The following is a 9,295-nucleotide window of genomic DNA, read 5'->3' on the forward strand; positions in this document are numbered from 1 at the left end:
CCAGCAGCTTGACCAGTTCCTGGGTGATGTCGAAGCTCAGCATCTATTGGTGGACCAGAGCAGTCAATTTCGGAGTGTCTCAGGGTCATAAAGAGTTAGACTGTCCAAAGTATGTGCCTGGAAGGCTGTTTCTGTGGAATTTTAACCAATGTTACATGATAAAGGGCCTCTGAGGTCAAATAAATGTGAGAAATAATGGGACGAACAAGGCTAAACAGATGTTTTCATTGTAGGATTTCTGAGAATCTTCAAGATGCGAATTATCCAAATCATAGTCCCTCCTCTCCTCACTTTTGAGGAACATCTTGACCGACATTCAGAGAAAAAGACTTGGGGATTGTTGCTGAATAGAAAATGAGGACGGGTCTGATTGCTTGGGATTTTTGGTGATTTGGAGTCCATATAAACAGGCAGATATTGCAGAATGTTAGATATGCCCCCTTAAAAGAGAATCCATTTTAAATGGCCAATAATATTGTGAGGCGTGCACAGAGAAAGGTGTAATAGTAATATGAGAGCCTTGGGTGTTATTGAATCCTAATCTTATCACTATATTTATTTTAGAGAAATGTAATTTCCTGAGAACAACTGAGGGCTAAGTTGCAAAACCTGGAAAAGAAGGAAGTCCAGCAACATTTGTTGCTGTTTTTACATTTTGGTCTTATGTGACCTTCAGGTATCTGCAGCTTATCCATCCAATGATAAAAGATGCTTTTTCTGTTTTCTATATAACAGCCTCTTTTACTTTGCCTGTTAATAACAAATGATTTCTAGCTAAGAACCTCTTTTTGATCTTGATGTTGGGTGTACATTTATCAATAAGTTTTATAAAAAGGTCTTTTGGCTTATGGGATTTGTGTGTTTTTTTTTTTTTTTTTTGTTTTGTTTTGTTTTTTTTACCTTTTTTAGCTATGCATTTGATGGTACTTCCCTAACCACTTCCCAAAATGGAATAATCAAATGGATTTTCTTTCCCTGGCCTTGTCTCTTCAGATATTATCATGTTAAGTTTAATCCCATTCTGAGAAAATCTTACAAATATTGCAAAGTTGTTCTACCTCAGTTATTCTCTGCATCCTGTTTTTATTGCTCCAAATCTTATCTAATTTATTTCTTTTCCTTAGGCATGCTAAAATTACTTATTCTATAAAATGGTAACTTATAAGAAAACACCACACGTTTTTGCATTTGGTCCTGGCGAATTATTTTGCCACTACATAGAAATTTAAAATGTTCCTTACCACTAAAGAGTCTAATTTTGCCTCTTCCTCATGTTGAAAAATTTCCTTCTAGTCTTACTACTAGTTAGATGGTCTACGTCTGTGGTTCATGAAATGCAGACCATGTGTATCGTGAGTTTCTTCTTGAGTCCACGTGCCTACTAAGCAGTATCTGTAGGCTGAATAAATAACGTTTTGCACATGTATGAGTTAGTATTTTAAAAATGTAAGTAGACACTTAATAGAACTCAAATTAATTAAAGGCATTATCAAATTCATAGAGGTATGTTTTTATCTATTAATACAAAGAAAATAAACATAAATGCTACCTATACTATAGGGGTCTAAGAAATGTTTTGTTTAAATTTTAAGTTCAGGGGTACATGTGCAGGTTTGTTACATGGGTCAACTTGTGTCATGGGGGTTTGTCGTACAGATTATTTCATCACCCAGGTAGTAAGCCTAGTACCCATTGGTTATTTTTCCTGATCATCTCCCTCTTCCCACCCTCCACCCTCTAATAGGCCCCAGTGTGTGTTGTTCCCCTCCATGTGTCCATGTGTTCTCAGCATTTAAATCCCACTTATAAGTGAGAACATGCAGTGTTTGGTTTTCTGTTACTGCATTAGTTTGTGAGGAATGGTTGCCTCTAGCTCTATCCATGTCCCTGCAAATGACATGACCTCATTCTTTTTTTGTGGCTGCATAGTCTTCCATGGTGTGTATGTACCATGTTTTCTTTATCCAGTCTACCACTGATGGGCATTTAGGTTGATTCCATGTCTTTGCTATTGTGAACAGTGCTGCATACACACGCATGTGCCTTTATAATAGAATCATTTATATTCCTTTCAGTATATAGCTGGTGATGGGATTGCTGGGTCGAATGATATTTCTGTCTTTAGGTCTTTGAGGAATCACCACACTGTCTTCCACAATGGTTGAACTAATTTACACCCCTGCCTCCAACAGCACGTAATCATTACTTTTTCTCCACAACATTGTCAGCATCTGTTTGTTTGCTTTTTTTTTTTTTTGACTTTTTAATCGTAGCCAAAAAAATGTTATTTTAAACTTTTATTTTAGGTGTTAAAAAAGGTCCTCATGTTCACCCTAAGAGATTCCATGTTCCTTCCCTCTTCTAGTAAGATTTTTATCCTATTATAGTATGTATTGCCCCTACACGTAATGTTAATCCAACACTTCCTCCTATCCCTTTCTTGCTTTAGAATTTATACCCATAAGGGTGTCACATGGTTTTAAAAAGTATAGTATCTACCTACTTTAATAATGCTAGTTCACTCTTTCTTGTTTGTTTGTTTTTAGAGATAGGATCTCACTCTGTCACCCAGGCTGGAGTGCAGCGGCAAGATCATAGCTCACTGCAGCCTAGAACTCCTGGGCTCAAGCAATCTTCTCCTTGGCCTTCCAAAGTTCTGGGATTACAGGTGTGAACCACCATACCTGGCCTGATTTACTTTTTTATACATTGAAAAATATGCATAAAGCTCACATTGAGTGGTTCTTGTCACTGGATATGTATAGCCAGGGGTGGTGGCTCACGCCTGTAATGCCAACACTTTGGGAGGGTGAGGTGGGCGGATCATAAGGTCAAGAGATCAAGGCCATCCTGGCCAACATGGTGAAACCCCATCTCTCCTAAAAATACAAAAATTAGCTGGGCATGGTGGCGCGCACCTGTAGTCCCAGCCACTCAGGAGGCTGAGGAAGGAGAATCACTTGAACTGGGAAGCAGAGGTTTCAGTGAGCCAAGATCATGCCACTGCACTCCAGCCTGGCAACAGAGTGAGACTCAATCTCAAAAAAAAAAAAAAAAAATTCACCCATGGAGAAGACAAACAAATCTCATCATGGTCCTGTTTCCACCAACAGGATGAGCCTCTTCTGGGGAGGAGCGGGTGCTTGATACCTCTGTTTTAAAGGAGTTCCCTAAGAGAGTCAAATGCATGGCACGTGGGAAGAACCAACTGTCTGCAGTGGACCAGGTACCATGTTTGGTGCCCGGCATTCCAAGAGTGAACAAGTTAGACTTGGGCACCGTCTCCTCTAAGACTCTGGTCTTGCAGAAATCCCACAGCAACTTCTCTTTGAATCCAGTGAGTTTGTCACCAAATGCATTGTATTCTGAGACCCTGCAATTATTGCATAAAAATGGTTTAATTAATTACAACATGCCAGACATAAACACTTGATTCTTGGCCTTTAAAGCTCAGATACCAGACTGTCTGGCTCTAAACTGCATGCCTGGCAAATGGAGTGCACAATGCCTGGCACATAGATGGGAATCAATAGATGTTTCTCTTTCATGAACAATTGAATAAAAGAGCAATGTTTGTTGTAAAGGAATTGTTTGCTAACTTCACATTTTCAATTACTAGTTGTGGGGAAAAACTGCCCAGAGGCAAATTTTCTGATTCCTGTTTATTAGAAAATAAACACTTGCAAAAAAGGCTGTTCTTATTACATCTCCCAAGTCTATTAAATTTCAAGCATATTACAGTCTTTATACTGCTAAATTTTACAAATTGTCCTTTATTCAAAGTGAGATAAATTAGATTTAGGTTTCTTCTTCTTATAGTACCTCCAGATTCTCTCTGTCTCCCTCACTCTTTTTTATTATTCTTATTGTTCCACTTTTATTTATGTTTTCTTTCTTTCTTTTTTTTTGGCAAGGATAAGAAGATTTTGATTCTGGTACTTCTTGCTGGATGACTTTGGGAGCGTTGGGAAAGTTTTGTGGCCTGCATTTTCTCATCTGCGTAATGGAAATAACATTTTCCACATTGTGCTGTAGGACAAGAATAATACTAATATATCAAAACACATTTGACTGGGCGCAGTGGCTCATGCCTGTAATCCCAGCACTTTGGGAAACTGAGGCGGGTGAATCACCTGAGGTCAGGAGTTCAAGATCAGCCTGGCCAACATGGTGAAACCTCATCTCTAGTAAAATACAAAAATTAGCCAGGTGTGGTAGTGTGTGCCTGTAATCTCAGCTACTTGGGAGGTTGAGGCAGGAGAATTGTTCAAACCCAGGAGATGGAGGTTGAAGTGAACCGAGATTGCGCCACTGCACTCCAGCCTGGGTGAGAGAGTGAGACTCTGTCTCAAACAAAACAAAACAAAACAAAAAAACAAAAAAAAAAAACCCACAAAAAACAAAACAAGAAAACAAAACAAAAAAACCCCCACATTTACACATTTAACTTGATATGTAGGAAGTACTAAAAATGTCAGTTTTTTAGTAGAATAAATATATTCCACTATTTTCATTTTACAGATGAGGAAAATGAGACTTGGAGAGTTTCACCAATACACTCAAGGTCTTATAGCTCCCTAGGACTGGACATATGCTTAGAATGTGATGGCGGTGGGAGAGCCACGAGGAGGGGTGTGCCTTGGTTCTAGGAAACACAGAGATAGTAGGAAAGTAGCATGGGCAGGACTCTATCAACTGTGTATAAATCTATCACAAATTTCAGGTTTGAGGGTAGCTGTGAGGCTGCTGATACAATAATAGCAGGAGAGATCCCTGACTCCACCCTTCGCGAGGCTCCAGCATGTTGACTTTCAACTGGTTCCTAAATCTTTCAGCCTGTCTTCCCTGCAGTGAATATCCTAGGACCTCTGTCCTTTCCTTGTTTTTCTGGTCCTCTTGAATCATCCTCTTCCTCACATTTGTTTCCTCTCAGGTTCCTCATCTCTTTAGCTGATGTGGCTGTATTGCCAGGTGGTATCCTGGCTAAGTCTCAGCCAATCCCGGCTTGTGGGAACAAGAATGAGAACCTCGGGATTCTACACTTCTTCCTAGTTCCTTGTGATTTTTAAGCTGTGTTGATGCTGAGCTGGGTGCATGCTGTGTTTTTGTAGTCGATTTTTCCTCATCAGGGAGTCCCTCTTGCATACATCTTTCCTGAACCTGGGACTGACTGATTCCCCTGATTTTGAGTGTATTTTCCTAACAAAGACAAGCAGTGCACGTTGGCACAGCCGCTTGGTATTTTTCCTAGAATGCTAGAAGGAAGCAGAGATTCATTTGGTTTTCGCCAGTCTCTCTTTTTCTAAATTGTCCCATTTGGCTCAGGTGGTTGGCTTTAGTCATTAGAAGAGGGATGTAGGAAACTGTTCTTCTCGGTTTATGAGCTTAAGACTAAGTACATAAACATGTGCCTTACCAGGACAGAGATTTCCATGAATATTTCTGGACCATCAGAGTTCTGTGAAGAGTGTTTCTGCATTCCAGATGCAGGGCTCGCATGTGCAAATCCCACGTGGAGGTCACGGTTCACTAACTCTGGAGGGCCACCTAGAGAAAAGAAGTGATTCGGGATAATCACTCTGCAAACTGTAGACCAGAGACCCAGAAACCACCATTCTTTTGGCGCTGTTTAGAATTTGGGCAAGGAGCCACAGACACATTTTTGAGGTGAGGAGAACTGCGTTTTCCTTTTCATAATTAAAAAATCCCATCTTTAGCATTTTTGGAATAAGCAATATTCATCTCTCAATTAGTGTTAACAGCTAATCAGGGTGCAGCAGGATGGCAGAGCTTTCCTCAAACAGCAGGCAGCTTGTTTTATTTTTTCAATGCCACTTAAAGATTATTTGAAAAATCTCCTTCAGAGACCAGTGCATGGGGAGCCACCTACCCCAGTCAGAATTTAAAATGATCCAAAATACAATATTAATGATTGATGCAGAAGCTCACAGTTTGGTGCTGGGGTTTAATTAGATAAGCATTGCAGCTGTTTTCGGGTGGAAGCAACTTGATAGGACATGGAGCTGTTATGTGACTTCCCATCTACGGGGCATCTATTGAAGCGGAAACAGAAGCAAGCTACTAGGAATTACGATGATTACATTTTTTTTTCAGTGCTGAAATGAGCAGAATTCTGATTGTGGGGGAGGAAAAAGCATTTTGTAATTAAAAAGGTAGGTTTGGATCATCTATTCATTTGCCCATGAACTTAACATTCATAAAAAATCAGCTAGTTGCAGCCAAGCAAAGACCTGGCAAGCTGTATGTAAAGCAGTTACATGTGTGGCTCTTTTGGCCTGTACCACTTTGCACATACAAAATCCTGTTGCCTCAAACCCATCCTTCCCTTTGCAAACATCGAGTCATGTCAGGCTGCCTAATGTCTTATGCATGCAGACAAATACCTCTAATGGGCTGCTTTGGAACTGCTTTCTCTCCCTGCAAACTTGAGAAGAATTTAAACTGGGGTCCATTTCACTGTATGTCACTTTCTAAGTCAAAGGGACTTGTCAGCATTTGGTTATGACAAGAGGAGTTTCCTGTGTCTCAAGCTGGAAATGGCTAGAATGTACGGTGAAGTCTGTTTACAACTAAGCTTCAGCCTGTATGTATGACCTCTGGTCATGAGAGACATCTCATGAGGGCAATTTATTGAGGCTTATTGTAAATTAAATGCCCAAAATTTCCAGGATGTATCCCACCACCACGAGGCTTGAAACTCGGTACATTTAAAGTGGCATTGTTAAATTGATTTTTAAATCATCTCTACCCAATAAAAAGGAAGCCTGTCTAAGTGTTTTGTGTTGTAAAATAACTATACTAGCCACCTGGTTATGAGATAAATTTTTAATTGTTTATTGTCAATAACTACAAAATGTGAAGTTACATGAGAATGCTAAGTGTATTATTTTTATTGTGTAGATGAAGCTTACTGAGTCTTCTCCTGATTGTTCTAAATCAATTTCTGCCTGACTCTTTGTGAACACGGGAGAAATGAATCTTTTGGAAGGTGCATTAACTCTCTCGGGTTATTAAATTGTCATTCTTTGCACTGAAAAGGGACTTAAGAACTGCTTTCTCCCTTCTGGCTAGAAGTATTGGAAGGGGAAGAACTAGGGATTAGAAAGCTTGAAATATGAAGCCCTGGTTTGTCCGTTTTCTAGCTGTGTGATCTTGTTCAGTTTGCTAAACTTTGAACCTCTCCTCATTTGCAAAATCAAAACAGTACCACCTGCCCTGCTTATCTCATAGGATAATTCTGAAGATCTAGTTGGATGAAACATGGCTTCAGGTTGAGACCTGAAGCTAGGCATGTCTAATATTCCGCACACAAACTGGAATAAATTAATGTAATAAATCAACAGGGTCTTCGGTGAGGCAGTTCCCTGCAGTCCATGCTACTGAGAATAGATGACTGTGTCTCTCTTAAACCTTCCATTGATCAAGGACGATGGTGAAATATCTGGATTTCTAAAGCTTCTTCTAATAAGTAATAACTCTTACCACCTGCCTATTTTGAGAGGTGTGCAGAGACAGTAGGGTTATTCAGGCAGATATAGCGATGAAGAAAATGAGATTTTTGCATGACCCAGTGAATTACAGGTCAGACCTTGGACCCAGGACTTCTGATTCCGAGGTGAGTGTTACCTCCTTTACAGCGGATTATCTCTGCAGACAGTATGTAAAATTAATGGAAATGAGGAGGCGGGCTTATGAGGGAAATGTATGATCAATTCTGGAATTGCAGAGTGCAGATGTCAACAAAGCAGACAATTCATTAAAGGATATCAGTAGGCTGAACAGCATGGTTGCCATGAGATGCACCGCAGATCACTGTTTTTGTGTATACAAGAGAGTTGGCTATATTGCGGATTTTTTAAAAAGTAAAACAGGCCAGGTGCAGTGGCTCACACTTGTAATCCCAGCAATTTGGGAGGCCGGGGCAGGTGGATCACCTGAGGTCAGGAGTTCGAGACCAGCCTGGCCAACATGGCAAAACCCCGTCTCTACAAATAAAGAAATTAGCTGGACATTGTGGTGTACGGCTGTAATCCCAGCTACTTGGGAGGCTGAGACAGGAGAATCACTTGAACCCAGGAGGCAGAGGTTGAAGTGAGCCGAGATCGTGCCACTATACTCCATCCTGGGCAACAGAGTGAGACTCTGCCTCAGAAAAAAAAAAAAAATTAATAAAATAAAAATAAAACATACTCCTTTTAGTTGCATGCATTAATGATTGTTGATCATTTGCAAGTGATTCTTCCATACTTGTTCCCTTGATAAAGTAATTGATCAACATATGGTCCCTTCATGCCTTTCTAATTGATGCTGATGGAAAAGCTGACAACAATAAGTAATAGGGTTATTGTAATACTCCATCAAGATCTTTGAGGATAGAGATGGATTATAGTGCTTTAAACATTACTATAGATCCTGAAGGCAATCAATAAACGCTACTGAGGATGGGAAAGCTCGGTGGACTGCTGAGTAAAAGGTAGGCGTGAATATTTTGAATAAAGGGAATGGATAGAATGTAGGAAATGCTAATACATAGTGAATGCATAGGCAATACATACAGGGCTTGTAATGTATAGACAAGCACTTACCTTGTAGAATAATGGTAATTTTGATGAAGGATAAACAGCAATTATTGGTACCTATCGTTCTTTCAATCCAGTGAATGGTCTTTCAGAGTTCAAATGTGGGCTGCATTATCTGTCCCAAGGTTACATTTTCCACTGAATAACAGTGACCCCAAATCAAGCTACTTTTCACATGCCATAGTCAAGTACTCGACTGAACACTCCTGCAGCACTCATTACATGCCTCTGTTATATTAAGCAGTCGAGGCCACAGATCTGATTGAGATGCCTCGGAGAAAGGTTACTGAGAAGAGTAGAGGGCCTAGCATCAAGCATTAAGGCACCCCAACACTTATAGGCTATGTAAATGAGGATTTGAGACGTAGAGCCAATGAGTAGCTGGGGGCAGGAGCACAGTTAGGAGAGGGTGACATCACTATAGAAATCCAAAGGAAGAAAGTATTTCACCAAGAAGGGTGTGGCCAATGGGGCTGAGTTGTTGGGGAAGATGAGGGCTGAAAAAGGTCTGTTGGCTCAAGTCATATGGAGACCACTAGAGAACTTGGCAAGAGCTGTTTTGGTGAAATGGAGTGAGCAGAAATCATATCTCTGTGGGTTGAGAAGCGAGTGAGGGTTGTGTAAAGGAAAGAGAAAGTATATACAATGATCTGACTTGGAGTTATTTTAGAATCCATGATGCCATTTTTCCATGT

At 40.2% G+C, this 9,295-nt stretch overlaps 1 long non-coding RNA gene across 1 annotated transcript; it reads right to left on the reverse strand.

Annotated features, from left to right (window-relative positions):
* Window positions 1–3,906: 3,906 nt before the first annotated feature.
* Window positions 3,907–8,785, reverse strand: LOC112610599. The gene is made up of 3 exons (XR_003116439.1): window positions 8,607–8,785; window positions 5,417–5,547; window positions 3,907–3,996 (listed from the first exon to the last, which is right to left on the reverse strand). It is a non-coding gene; the product is annotated as an uncharacterized LOC112610599 (long non-coding RNA).
* Between the last annotated feature and the right edge of the window lie 510 nt (window positions 8,786–9,295).

Source organism: Theropithecus gelada, chromosome 17, assembly GCF_003255815.1.
Source record: "Theropithecus gelada isolate Dixy chromosome 17, Tgel_1.0, whole genome shotgun sequence".
Lineage (NCBI taxonomy): Eukaryota > Metazoa > Chordata > Mammalia > Primates > Cercopithecidae > Theropithecus > Theropithecus gelada.